We start from the raw sequence: 15550 nt of genomic DNA, 5'->3' as shown, positions 1-15550 counted from the left end.
TTATAATTTTTTTTTAACAATAATGTTAAACCTTTGGAATATGAGTGTTTTTTATACCCTGAACAGGGTATATTAAATTTGTCGCGATGTTTGTAACACCCAGGGGGAAACGTCGGTGATCCTATAAAATATGTATCTAAATGATGAACATGACGAGCAAAGTCGATTTAGCCGTGTCCGTCTGTCTGTCTGCCTGTTCATACGCGAACTTGTGCCTCAGTTTGTGAGAAATCGATCTGAAATTTTGCACACGTCATTTTCACCTTAAGAAGCTGCTCATTTGTCAGAACCGCCTATATCGGACTAGTATAGCATATAGCTGCCACACAAACTGAACTCAGGAGCTATCTTCACGAAACTTGGCCTGTATGCAATTTCCCGGGAAATAGTTTAGATCGGATCACTATAGCATACAGCTGCTTTACAAACTGAACGATCGGCTTGTATTGAGAACTTTTTCATTTGCAAAGCTAGCTTCAAGAAAATTTGCATGGATTATTATCTAAGGCAATGATGTAGTCTCTAAGAAAATAGTTCAGATCAGATTACTATAGCATATAGCTGCCTTAGAAACTGAACCATCAGAATCAAGTGCTTGTATTGAAAACTTTTTCATTTGACGAGATATCTTCAAGAAATTTGGCATGACTGAAGTAATTGTTTAGATCAGATCACTTTAGCATAGCGCGGTTCCTAAACAGTCATCTCATACCATCACAGAGATAAAATTTAATGTCTCTGGTGTGTTTAGTGCTTGATTTATCGCGCTTTTAGTAGTTTTTAACAGTACCGTTATATGGGGAATGGGGAGGTTGTCACCCGATTTCACCCATTTTCACACCGTCGATAGAGCTGCTTTGCTCTCAGTGAATTCTATTTTTATAGTTTTAATGGTTTAGGAGATATGCACATTAAATCTATGAGGGGCGGGACCACGCCAACTTTTAAAAAAGTTTAAACTGCGGATGCCCCTTTGTAATGTGATCCTGTATACCAAATAACAGTATTGTAACTTATTGTGGAGCTTAGCTATGGAATTTAGTTGTTTTTTATATATACATAACCCTTTATCTTACTTGATTTATTTTAGGTGATACAAACAACCGTTAGGTCAACAAAACTATTATATAATATTTAGTAGCTACATGTTGCGAGAGTATAAAAAAACAGCTTGGAGTGCGATATACAAGCCCAAATTGGCGAATCATAGCGATTGCCTTTTTCTACTCAGCTTTCCAGTGTGCAGGTGAGGACTTTACGGTTTTCAAAACCTTGTAACCATTATCGTGTTGCATCAAGTTTTGAACAAAGTTTTCGTTTAATAGATTTTGGGCCGTAACTCGGTTGCGACCTGAAAACTTTCTAAAGCAAATGGATGTACTATTCTTAATTTGTAGCAGTTCTAATTTTTTGTAATCATACTTGTAGAACAACTTTCGAATGGTACATGCTCTTCTGTCAATTTCTCGGCGAATTTCAGAACGTATTATCTTGCTATACGTTTTAGAGCATGTACGCTTCTGCCCAACTTATATTGTTTCAAATGACAACTCTTCTGAATTATTATCTTCAATTATGTCAATTGGTCTTTGCCCTTCACCTGGCGCTATAACTAAACGGTTATACAATAGCCTAAGTATTCTACAGGAATATTGTCCAAAAGAGTTTCTTGACCGCCTGGATTTAGCTCTGACGATAAAAGACCTGTGGGAATATTATTACCTGAGGCATTATCATGAGAAGTTTGTGAAGCATGAAAAGATTGAACCAATCGGGAATTCTCTGCAGATGCAACAAACGGAACTTATTCTTAATTATTAAATTCTGAAATCCAGTTTTTATTAATATGTATATTGTACTCACGATACAAAGAGGTATTCACTAAGAATGCAAAGCTTCTATAATCTTTGCGGGGCGTATGGTATCGATCATGTAATCATGATAGTATTCCAAACGCCTTCTTAAGTGAATTTGTAGAACATAAGTCCCATCGAAGGACCTTGGTAGAGATGTCACAATATTGTTAACAGAAATTGGTATATTAACAACAGCACCTTTGAGCAAACTCTGACCTTGATATCCTAACAGACGGATTGTCATAAAAGGCAATCTATTCATTATGAGACGTTCTTCAATTGGAGGTAAACCTTTCAAACAATCCGGTATTTCAGGAAAGTCTAGACCGTTAGCTAAACATATTTTTGGAACGTTCTTTTTAACAATCACATTTTTGCGAGTAGTACAAAAATTGTAATTTCCATCTTCTGAAGGAAATTTTTGCATTAAAAAGAACCGGATGACCTTGCGCAATAGTTTCGAAATTTAATTTGCGAACTTGGTGTGAAAATCATAAGCCGCCTTAGCATATACATATTTAATTGGGGCCCTTATTTATATTTTGGAAATAAATGTTTTTGAATTCTGTTAAATTGCCACTATTATAAGTTTCTATAACATTATTTTCTCTCGTTAATCGGATTCGTTGGGACTGCCTTTGGTTTTCAATTTGTCTATTGAGTGGGTTATTCCTTCGAAGGCGAACTTGACCATGTCGAAGCGGTCTCTGATTCAAAATTTCTTCCCTCATACCTCTCCTACTAAGCTGCCGACGTTGTGTCTCTCTATCACGTTCGTGTCTCCTTATTTCAGGATTTCTTCTTGCATGTTCCCTTTGCATTTGATCACGAATGCGCTCTAAAGTCCTGTACTCAGGATTTCTTGCGCGAACGAGATCTATGACCTCGAGTATTTCTTATTTGGACTTCAGAGCGAATTTGTGGATCTTGCCGCCTTGTTATATATTGAACAGTATTTACTACAATACTTGCTCAACAGATCGAACCTCGCGGTCTTCACGCCGAGATCTATGACCTCGAGTATTTCTTATTTGCTCTTCACAGCGAATTTGTGGATCTTGCCGCCTTGTCCTATGCTGAACAGTATTTACACTTGCTCAAAAGATCGAACCAGGAGATTGTCGCGCCGAAATCTATGTCCCCGAGTATTTCTGCTTTGCTTTTCAGAGCGGATTTAGAGATTTAGACGTCTTGCCCTATGTTGAACAGTATTTAAATTTTGTCCAAAAGACTATACTTCGAGATTTTCCCGCCTGGTTCTATGTTGATTTGTATTGATAATTTGTTCAGACAGACGTGCATCAGAATTTAACCTACGATTAGCGTGACTTAGCTCACTATCTTTATATAAAGAGCTTGCACGAAGAACTCTCATCCGTCTTCTATTTTGAAAACGACTTAGAAATACAGATTTTCTACTTAATCTAGGCATAATTAATTAATAATAAATGAATTATTGTATAAAATACTTATAGATAAAACTTACATTATTCAGTCCGTCCGGGTGTAAAAAGTTGGATTCTAGGTGCTGCTCTCTTTCACTGCATTTCCTTGTAAGTCCTTGCTATGACTCCTTTCCTGTTCGATGTATAGGTACTATGGTATACTGGTGCACATATGTATATGTGTTTGCTCGCCACATTTAATACGGTTTTGCTCGCCACTGTATATAAAAATACTTTAAACACTATATAACTAATCCACTAAAATTAGTTTGAGTAAAGCACTTTGCTGGTAAAGAAATCTAGTGTAACTGAAACTACAAACACAGTGTACTGATATTTATTATACTCTTGCAACATATTGCTACAGTATAATAGTATACTACTGTAGTAGTACTTTGGTATACCTATATATCACTTAGATATTCACTAACATAAAATACAGAATACATATTTAGTTATATTTATATTTTAGAAATGAGTAGTTTATTTCATTGTATTGATATTAAGTACTCGGAAAACCCCTCCGTAAATTGCTTTTGTCTAACACTTTTAAAATAGTACCTATTTTGAAGGGTCTGCCCATGTAGGCTAAATTAACAATAACTTATATACATATATAACAATAACTACATATAATTAAGTATGGTATACACATATGTAGAGCAGGTATGTAGATTTTCTTCTTTTTGGCTGAGAAAATATACCTATCCACTGATTACCACCAAATATTAGAAGAAATATATGTATATGCATATAATATATATATTATAGAAATCTATATCTATCTCGATTAGTTTTAGGTGATGCAAACAACCAACAACAAAACTATACTCTGTTGCAACATGTTGCGAAAGTACACAAATGTTGCAAAAGAATTCAAAATTCATTATTCGATTATTATTTGGTATCTTATTAACTTATGTTATTGATCATAGATTTATTTAGTGTCAATATTATTTTTTTCTCCGAAATGTTAACTTTAATAAAAAGAAGCTATTTAACTCAAACACAATATATGTGGTATAAACTGAACCAATAGGGTTAGATTTAATATGTGGGGTATATGAAGTAGTTGTTGTACCAAAGGAGCGGAAATCAGTATATTAGGGTTATAAGGTTTAAACAAAGGTCTAGACCAATTTCATTCATATGCAGCGATATACCACGTTATTTGTAAGAAAAACTGTTTATTTAAATTCATTAAATTATCAAATTAACGAAAAAAAAGTATACCATAAGTAAAATATGTGAGCTGGAAAATTCGTGGACCGATTTCGCCAAACGGAAGTTTTAATTTTATACATAAAATATGTTGGAGATAGATTCAAAGGCCAGGAAATTCCTCCAAATCTTATATTAAAAAAATTTTGAGAAAGTATTAAACATGCATTATTAAATGAAATAGTGATTTAATTACAATCAAATTTGGTATCTTCTTTACTTATATAAAAGGCCATAAACTTAGTCTCAGTTTTATTGCTTGAAGTGAGATATACATAAATATGAATGTGATATTAACTCTACGAAAGTGACTAAATTTTATATTATAAGCTTTTGTGGAAAACGTCAATCAGAGAATCTGAATTTATTATATGAAGATGTGAGGTTTAGACCAAGGTATATACTAATTTTATTCTAAATCAGTGCCAAACCTCGTAACTTTTAAGAAAACTATCCACATAATTTCATTAAAATATCACATTTTGATCAACCGGAACGGTTTGAAGTCAGTCAAGTGGTGATAGAGCAAGATATTAATTTGACATTGCTCAGCTATACTCGAAAACATATTTTGAAGCAATTTTATATATAAGAAGTAAGGTAGAGTTCGGGTGAACATTTCATACTCTTGCAACTTGTCAAGATCAAAGCCAGGGAAATATCTTTAGGTGCGAAAATCAATATATAATATGTATTGTAGTATAGGATAGTTTGGGCAATTTGTGAACCAATTTCACATATTTTTGGCATTAAACTATAGCATATCCAATATTACACTTCCAGTAAATTTTGCTAAGGTATCTTACTTATTTGCTGAAATTTGCGATATAAAGTCAGCCAGTAGTTCGAAATTCATTTCATTAGGTATATGGAGGCTAAAGGAATTATTGACCCGATACAAACCATTTTTGACATACAGGCATATTACCAGAGAAAAGGATTATCTTCGAATTCCTATAACATATCTCACAGATTGACCGATATTTTCGATCATATGTTCGCTATAGGAACTGGGGTCCACATATTCAATATATGGTGGGTTGAACAGTTTTAGTCCGATTTAGACAAAAGTCAAGTTCTTGTAAGGAATCTTTGTGAAGGATATTATATCTTCGGTGCAATCGAAGTTAGTTTTTTCTTGTTTAATATATGTAAAGTTTCGCCAAACCTATGAGTATTTTTTCGGCTTTGATCCATGCAAGTTGCAGGAGTATAAAATGTTCGGTTTCACCCGAAATTATCCCTTCCTTACTTGTTGCTATTATTATTGTGGATAATTGAGGAAAATTGCGGCCCCAAGTGGTAGTCGTACGACGTACCGAACATTATCAGATCGAGCAGTTGCGGCTTTGTAGAAGCCGTCACAATACTGATCTTTTTAGGTTTAAATTGTTATGTGGTGGGGGGAGAGTTCTTTTAACTCTCAAAATTTTTTTAATTGTGAATTAAGATGTTTGTATAAAATTTCCTCAACTTGAATTGTTAACGTGGAAACTTTCTTTGACCTGTCCACTTTGTAACCAGGCCAAATTATTGTTTTGAGCAAGAAAGGTGGTTGAAATTTTTTCAACATCACCAGGTATTATTTTTGGTATAAGGTCGCTGCCTAATAGAGCGTCTATTTGAGTGGGGTGTTGCAGTTGGGAGCTCTTAGTTTAAGGTGTGAAACCTTTTGCCGTTGCTTGCTAGTTATGTGACAGCTTAGAAACATTTTATTTAGTTGCGGTAGGACTATAGCTTCTGTTTTAACTCGTTTATCTGCTTGTTTGTGAAGCATGAAAAGATTGAACCAATCGGGAATTCTCTGCAGATGCAACAAACGGAACTTATTCTTAATTATTAAATTCTGAAATCCAGTTTTTATTAATATGTATATTGTACTCACGATACAAAGAGGTATTCACTAAGAACTGCAAAGCTTCTATAATCTTTGCGGGGCGTATGGTATCGATCATGTAATCATGATAGTATTCCAAACGCCTTCTTAAGTGAATTTGTAGAACATAAGTCCCATCGAAGGACCTTGGTAGAGATGTCACAATATTGTTAACAGAAATTGGTATATTAACAACAGCACCTTTGAGCAAACTCTGACCTTGATATCCTAACAGACGGATTGTCATAAAAGGCAATCTATTCATTATGAGACGTTCTTCAATTGGAGGTAAACCTTTCAAACAATCCGGTATTTCAGGAAAGTCTAGACCGTTAGCTAAACATATTTTTGGAACGTTCTTTTTAACAATCACATTTTTGCGAGTAGTACAAAAATTGTAATTTCCATCTTCTGAAGGAAATTTTTGCATTAAAAAGAACCGGATGACCTTGCGCAATAGTTTCGAAATTTAATTTGCGAACTTGGTGTGAAAATCATAAGCCGCCTTAGCATATACATATTTAATTGGGGCCCTTATTTATATTTTGGAAATAAATGTTTTTGAATTCTGTTAAATTGCCACTATTATAAGTTTCTATAACATTATTTTCTCTCGTTAATCGGATTCGTTGGGACTGCCTTTGGTTTTCAATTTGTCTATTGAGTGGGTTATTCCTTCGAAGGCGAACTTGACCATGTCGAAGCGGTCTCTGATTCAAAATTTCTTCCCTCATACCTCTCCTACTAAGCTGCCGACGTTGTGTCTCTCTATCACGTTCGTGTCTCCTTATTTCAGGATTTCTTCTTGCATGTTCCCTTTGCATTTGATCACGAATGCGCTCTAAAGTCCTGTACTCAGGATTTCTTGCGCGAACGAGATCTATGACCTCGAGTATTTCTTATTTGGACTTCAGAGCGAATTTGTGGATCTTGCCGCCTTGTTCTATATTGAACAGTATTTACTACAATACTTGCTCAACAGATCGAACCTCGCGGTCTTCACGCCGAGATCTATGACCTCGAGTATTTCTTATTTGCTCTTCACAGCGAATTTGTGGATCTTGCCGCCTTGTCCTATGCTGAACAGTATTTACACTTGCTCAAAAGATCGAACCAGGAGATTGTCGCGCCGAAATCTATGTCCCCGAGTATTTCTGCTTTGCTTTTCAGAGCGGATTTAGAGATTTAGACGTCTTGCCCTATGTTGAACAGTATTTAAATTTTGTCCAAAAGACTATACTTCGAGATTTTCCCGCCTGGTTCTATGTTGATTTGTATTGATAATTTGTTCAGACAGACGTGCATCAGAATTTAACCTACGATTAGCGTGACTTAGCTCACTATCTTTATATAAAGAGCTTGCACGAAGAACTCTCATCCGTCTTCTATTTTGAAAACGACTTAGAAATACAGATTTTCTACTTAATCTAGGCATAATTAATTAATAATAAATGAATTATTGTATAAAATACTTATAGATAAAACTTACATTATTCAGTCCGTCCGGGTGTAAAAAGTTGGATTCTAGGTGCTGCTCTCTTTCACTGCATTTCCTTGTAAGTCCTTGCTATGACTCCTTTCCTGTTCGATGTATAGGTACTATGGTATACTGGTGCACATATGTATATGTGTTTGCTCGCCACATTTAATACGGTTTTGCTCGCCACTGTATATAAAAATACTTTAAACACTATATAACTAATCCACTAAAATTAGTTTGAGTAAAGCACTTTGCTGGTAAAGAAATCTAGTGTAACTGAAACTACAAACACAGTGTACTGATATTTATTATACTCTTGCAACATATTGCTACAGTATAATAGTATACTACTGTAGTAGTACTTTGGTATACCTATATATCACTTAGATATTCACTAACATAAAATACAGAATACATATTTAGTTATATTTATATTTTAGAAATTAGTAGTTTATTTCATTGTATTGATATTAAGTACTCGGAAAACCCCTCCGTAAATTGCTTTTGTCTAACACTTTTAAAATAGTACCTATTTTGAAGGGTCTGCCCATGTAGGCTAAATTAACAATAACTTATATACATATATAACAATAACTACATATAATTAAGTATGGTATACACATATGTAGAGCAGGTATGTAGATTTTCTTCTTTTTGGCTGAGAAAATATACCTATCCACTGATTACCACCAAATATTAGAAGAAATATATGTATATGCATATAATATATATATTATAGAAATCTATATCTATCTCGATTAGTTTTAGGTGATGCAAACAACCAACAACAAAACTATACTCTGTTGCAACATGTTGCGAAAGTACACAAATGTTGCAAAAGAATTCAAAATTCATTATTCGATTATTATTTGGTATCTTATTAACTTATGTTATTGATCATAGATTTATTTAGTGTCAATATTATTTTTTTCTCCGAAATGTTAACTTTAATAAAAAGAAGCTATTTAACTCAAACACAATATATGTGGTATAAACTGAACCAATAGGGTTAGATTTAATATGTGGGGTATATGAAGTAGTTGTTGTACCAAAGGAGCGGAAATCAGTATATTAGGGTTATAAGGTTTAAACAAAGGTCTAGACCAATTTCATTCATATGCAGCGATATACCACGTTATTTGTAAGAAAAACTGTTTATTTAAATTCATTAAATTATCAAATTAACGAAAAAAAAGTATACCATAAGTAAAATATGTGAGCTGGAAAATTCGTGGACCGATTTCGCCAAACGGAAGTTTTAATTTTATACATAAAGTATGTTGGAGATAGATTCAAAGGCCAGGAAATTCCTCCAAATCTTATATTAAAAAAATTTTGAGAAAGTATTAAACATGCATTATTAAATGAAATAGTGATTTAATTACAATCAAATTTGGTATCTTCTTTACTTATATAAAAGGCCATAAACTTAGTCTCAGTTTTATTGCTTGAAGTGAGATATACATAAATATGAATGTGATATTAACTCTACGAAAGTGACTAAATTTTATATTATAAGCTTTTGTGGAAAACGTCAATCAGAGAATCTGAATTTATTATATGAAGATGTGAGGTTTAGACCAAGGTATATACTAATTTTATTCTAAATCAGTGCCAAACCTCGTAACTTTTAAGAAAACTATCCACATAATTTCATTAAAATATCACATTTTGATCAACCGGAACGGTTTGAAGTCAGTCAAGTGGTGATAGAGCAAGATATTAATTTGACATTGCTCAGCTATACTCGAAAACATATTTTGAAGCAATTTTATATATAAGAAGTAAGGTAGAGTTCGGGTGAACATTTCATACTCTTGCAACTTGTCAAGATCAAAGCCAGGGAAATATCTTTAGGTGCGAAAATCAATATATAATATGTATTGTAGTATAGGATAGTTTGGGCAATTTGTGAACCAATTTCACATATTTTTGGCATTAAACTATAGCATATCCAATATTACACTTCCAGTAAATTTTGCTAAGGTATCTTACTTATTTGCTGAAATTTGCGATATAAAGTCAGCCAGTAGTTCGAAATTCATTTCATTAGGTATATGGAGGCTAAAGGAATTATTGACCCGATACAAACCATTTTTGACATACAGGCATATTACCAGAGAAAAGGATTATCTTCGAATTCCTATAACATATCTCACAGATTGACCGATATTTTCGATCATATGTTCGCTATAGGAACTGGGGTCCACATACTCAATATATGGTGGGTTGAACAGTTTTAGTCCGATTTAGACAAAAGTCAAGTTCTTGTAAGGAATCTTTGTGAAGGATATTATATCTTCGGTGCAATCGAAGTTAGTTTTTTCTTGTTTAATATATGTAAAGTTTCGCCAAACCTATGAGTATTTTTTCGGCTTTGATCCATGCAAGTTGCAGGAGTATAAAATGTTCGGTTTCACCCGAAATTATCCCTTCCTTACTTGTTGTTATTATTATTGTGGATAATTGAGGAAAATTGCGGCCCAAGTGGTAGTCGTACGACGTACCGAACATTATCAGATCGAGCAGTTGCGGCTTTGTAGAAGCCGTCACAATACTGATCTTTTTAGGTTTAAATTGTTATGTGGTGGGGGGAGAGTTCTTTTAACTCTCAAAATTTTTTTAATTGTGAATTAAGATGTTTGTATAAAATTTCCTCAACTTGAATTGTTAACGTGGAAACTTTCTTTGACCTGTCCACTTTGTAACCAGGCCAAATTATTGTTTTGAGCAAGAAAGGTGGTTGAAATTTTTTCAACATCACCAGGTATTATTTTTGGTATAAGGTCGCTGCCTAATAGAGCGTCTATTTGAGTGGGGTGTTGCAGTTGGGAGCTCTTAGTTTAAGGTGTGAAACCTTTTGCCGTTGCTTGCTAGTTATGTGACAGCTTAGAAACATTTTATTTAGTTGCGGTAGGACTATAGCTTCTGTTTTAACTCGTTTATCTGCTTGGGAAAATTTGGGTAATTGGGCAGATTTTATTCGAGTTTTGTACTACTCTTCCGCCCATTCTCTTTACTTGAAAATTTGATTGTTTTGTTGGCAGTTTTGCCTATTTTGTGCCCGAGACGCTATGAATGTCCTTGGTCTTTTATGGCTCAAGGCTTGAACAGTTTTTCTCTGTGTTTGATGGATACTACTACTGTGGGTAGTGTTACACTACTTGTACTTTGTCGCTGTGTAGCGATTGAGTTTTATTATGCCTTTGAGCAACATGGCGTCCCTTGGCAATTTTCAGTAATTGGTTTTCGGGATTTGTTGTTAAAATTAAACCCTTAGTTCGCTTTGCACAAATGTAAGCTGGATTTTGGGGTACAGCACATATCTGTAATGAAGGATTGAATTATGTCATTTTTGATGATCATGCGCATGTGACAAGCAATTTGTGCAATTTTGTTCTGACGAAATTGTTTGTTTCGGTAACCTTTATTTGTTTAAACTTCTCGTAAGATCTAAGTTTATGATCCTCTTGTGCATAGTTCAAATGTCATATGTTTGTACTGTTTGGATGTGAACGATAGAAGTTTGAAAAAATTGTTGTTGCTACCGGCTTGGGGTCTATTTAAGACATAATTTAGGTCGTTTTGACGTTATTCGTTGTGACTATTTTTTTGTCTACCCTTTTTGCAATTTCGTATTAGGTAGTAAGAGAGTCTTTCATTTCTTGACATGTTTTTCGAGATGGGAGCGATTTTTTTTTTTTTTTAATAACCCAACGATTATCCTCCTCCGCCCAACCGACGCGAGGGGCGCAATCCGCATACATGCGGAATTAGCCGAGTCAGAAAAGGCAAGAGAGTTTTTAAGTGGTGAGATCTAAAACTGCTCAGCTACAGAAACAAAAATTTCAACAGCTAAGGTCTAAAGTTACAATATAATAAATTGTTACATTTTCATTTATTAAGAGAAAACAATAAAGTCTTTTTAATTTTGAAAAGTGAGTCAGATAAGTCAAATGTGCTGGAATGTGAATTAAAATCATGACATATATGGCGGAATGGCTCGTTTAGTACAAAATTTGATCTACAGGATTTTAGCAGTAAAGGTCTAAACTGCCTCGAAAGGCGAACCGGGATATTAAATTTAATTTCAGACAGGAGAAAAGAACTGCAAACAGTTCCATTCAAAAGTTTCACTAAGAATGTTATGCCAAGCATTTCCCTACGACTAGAAAGTGTAGGTAGATTAATAAGTTTTAAACGACTAGTGTATGGAGGTAGACTTACCCTAGCATCCCATCGGAAATGCGCTAAGGCGAAAAGTAAAAATTGTTTTTGAACCGACTCTAACTTATCAGAATGGATTTGGTAGCTAGGGTTCCATACCACAGAGGACCATATTCCAATATAGGTCTAACCAAAGTTGTATAAAGTGTTTTAGTAATATACGGATCTCTAAATTCTTTAGACCAACGTTTAACAAAACTGAGGACAGCTTTTGCTTTCAAGACCATGGTATCAATATGAAGACTGAAATTAAGCTTAGGGTCCATATTAACTCCCAAATCTACATAGTTTAAAACTTGCGCTAGAATATGGTGTTTCATTACATAAGAAGAGGGGTGCACAGATCTACGGGAAAAGCACATCGTCTTACATTTATTGAGATTCAATGGCAAATAATTTCTATCACACCATGCAACCAAATTGTTTAAGTCTGTTTGCAACGGACATCTTTCCTCAGTGGAAGTGTATGATTTAAAAAGCTTTACATCGTCAGCGAATAATAAAATGTTTGAGAATTCTATTACTGAAGAGATATCGTTAATAAACAACAAGAACAGAATCGGGCCAAGATGACTACCTTGCGGAACACCAGAAGAAACATTAATTGTATCTGAAGGTGAATCCTCAAATATCACTCGTTGTGTTCTATTATAAAGATAGGAAGATACCCATTGAAGGAATCTTGGCTGAAAGCCCAGCAGATCAAGTTTATGTATGAGAATCGAGATATTTACTTTATCGAAAGCTTTGCTAAAGTCTGTGTATATAACATCCGTATGCTTATGTTCCCTAAAACCCAATGATACATGGTTTACGAAATCCATGCTGAGATGGGGAAATTAACGGAGAAATCGAAAAGGTTATATGGTCAGTGATGATAGCTTCAAAAAGTTTAGGTATAACTGATAGTTTTGCGATACCTCTTTAGTTTTTAATGTTGGATCTAAATCCACTTTTATGCAAAGGAATTATAAATGACTGTTTCCATATTGAAGGAAATATACCGTGTTTAAGAGAGGAATTAAATATACTTGTCAAAGGCAAGTAAATATATTTGGCACTATTTTTTAGGAAGCATGAGGGTATCATGTCTGGGCCATAACTAAAAGATGGTTTTAACTTATTTAAATTAAATAGGACGTCTTCTTCAAAAATAATTGGAGCGTTAATTAAAGTATTCGAACACAGCACTTGCTGATAAGAAAAAGTTTTGGAAGAATTATTACAGTAGTTTGACTTGAAAAATTCTGCAAACATATTGGATATAATATCATTGTTACTTGAAATTATAGATTTGTATTTCATTGCGGACGGAAATTTGGAAATCCTGCGTTTGGAGTTGACGAAATCATAAAACGATTTTGGATTACTTACAATATTTTTTACTTTATTTAAGTAATTATTATAACATTTTTTGTTTAGGTCAAAATATTGTCGACGCAATAGAGAATATTTAGAATAGTCGACAAGTAAACCGGTTTTTTTAAAATGTTTAAAGGCTCGAGTTTTTCTGTTTTTCAATTTATATAACTCTTTCGAGAACCACGGACTTATACTTTTGCAATTATTAACAATTACTATTGGAACATACTTTTCAAATAATTTCATAATAATGTTATTAAAATGAGAGACACTCAATTCAATGTCACCATTATAATTAGGCCATGTTATTGTAGAAAGTTCTGTATTTAATTTTTTTAAATTAGCTTTTGCAAAGTTAAACCGAGTACAGAAGCACGAAGTTTGATGATTATTATCCCGTACAATGCCTGATATTTCGACAGATATTTCCAAAGCAGGATGATATGAGTCCTCTGGTAGAACAAGAGGATTACTCTGGATTGCTCCCACAAATGTTACAATTTTTCTGATTATGCGGCGGTGCAAATTCCCAGCTGTGCAGGTCCCAGCTGTCTGTGGGAACATTTTGTGTCGATAAAACCGACAAACAGTTCTTATCTTGTTTCTTTTTGAATTTTAGGCAAGTTTATTAGTGTCGTTACTTGTTTATCGAACAATATTCAACATTCTTTCATTTTCATATCTTGCTTTTAAGGCTCGCCAAGCCAAATTGAAATTATCGTCATTAAATGCCGATTGACCTTTCACTTGACCTTTAGTTTTGTATTTTCGGATGGTTGATGTCAACAGCTGTAAAAATTTTCCAGAAGGACGGCCATCGTTCATAATACCGTGAAATGTTTCTGTGTTACATGCGGGCACCTTGAGGTGGATGCTTAAATTTGCCCCTTCACTTTGTATTTGTGGCAGCTCTACGCTCGGATGTCAAGTAGATGAAATAAATTTTAAAAGTTTTAGTAGATCTATGGTCTATGATTTTGTAGATTCATACTGGTCTAAGCAGGTTTTGTATTTTGCGTAAGCCAGATTTTAAAATTTTGTAGTAGATCTGTGTCTCAAGATTCTATTATTATATATACGGCTTGGAGACGTGTCCAAAAATTGTCAAGATTTTCTTATATGATTTGTAGTGGTTAAAAAATATTCGAATTTCTTTTGCTTTGTAGCGACCTGTTTGGAACGTGTAGCTGCTGCAGGTGCTATTTTTTTTTAGTCATTAAAATGTTTTTCAGTGTAAACTGATCTAAATGAAGTGAAGACTCTACAATGTAAGTAAGGCTATCTTATCAGGGAGGGCGCCAGGTATCCGTAAGCTCCGTTCGGGACTGGGCTATTTAAGGGCCCCCAGCCAGGTTGACCCTCGACATTGTCGTATGCCAGTCCGCCCCTGCTTACGTCGTGAAACTGTTGTATCTATTACCAGTCGGGAGGGTTCAGCGGGGATTTTTGCCGTCCTTAAAAAGCTAAGAGCTCGTAATTTTGCAGAAAGTCCTCTAATATATACTTAACAATGAGAGTGAAAAAAATGAAAATCGGAAAGTATGTATGTATAACATAACATATATCCCTCATAAAAAAAATACACATCACATCAGTTTTAAGTGTATTTTCATACACATGTTTAAAGCTGATTCCGCATTCGAAAAATATTTTTCGATTTATAATAATAACCCAACGATTACCCTCCTCCCGCCCAACCGACGCGAGGGGCGCAATCCGCATACGTGCGGAATTAGCCGAGTCAGAAAAGGCAAGAGAGTTTTTTAAGTGTTGAGATCTAAAACTGCTCAGCTACAGAAACTGCTTGGAGTGGAGTGCATTGTGCTCCTTAACCAGAAACATGCAGACCTCAATATATAGGAGACAGGAGAAAACAAGTATCATCTTGTAATTGTACGGAGAGGAGTATTCCGCGTTTCACTATATCCAGGTGACCATATGAGTGCAGCGTAGTTGATTACCGGCAGGCCGATTGCCCGCAGGCTGCCGACAATGTTTAATTGTCCTTTCCCTAGAAGCTGCTGCTACTGACTGTCAAATGTAACGAATAAAATATTAGGGCTGTTGACAGCCAAAATTTTAA

General features: G+C 34.5%; 1 protein-coding gene across 1 annotated transcript in view; it reads left to right on the top strand.

The window, feature by feature from the left end:
• dpr19 (defective proboscis extension response 19) overlaps positions 1-15550 on the top strand; it is a 334249-nt gene that overhangs the window by 13275 nt on the left and 305424 nt on the right. The window lies entirely within an intron of this gene.

This window comes from Bactrocera oleae, chromosome 3 (assembly GCF_042242935.1).
Source record: "Bactrocera oleae isolate idBacOlea1 chromosome 3, idBacOlea1, whole genome shotgun sequence".
Classification (NCBI taxonomy): Eukaryota; Metazoa; Arthropoda; class Insecta; order Diptera; family Tephritidae; genus Bactrocera; species Bactrocera oleae.
The sequence above is the reverse complement of the archived record's forward strand: the minus strand, read 5'-3'. Positions and strand labels throughout refer to the sequence as shown.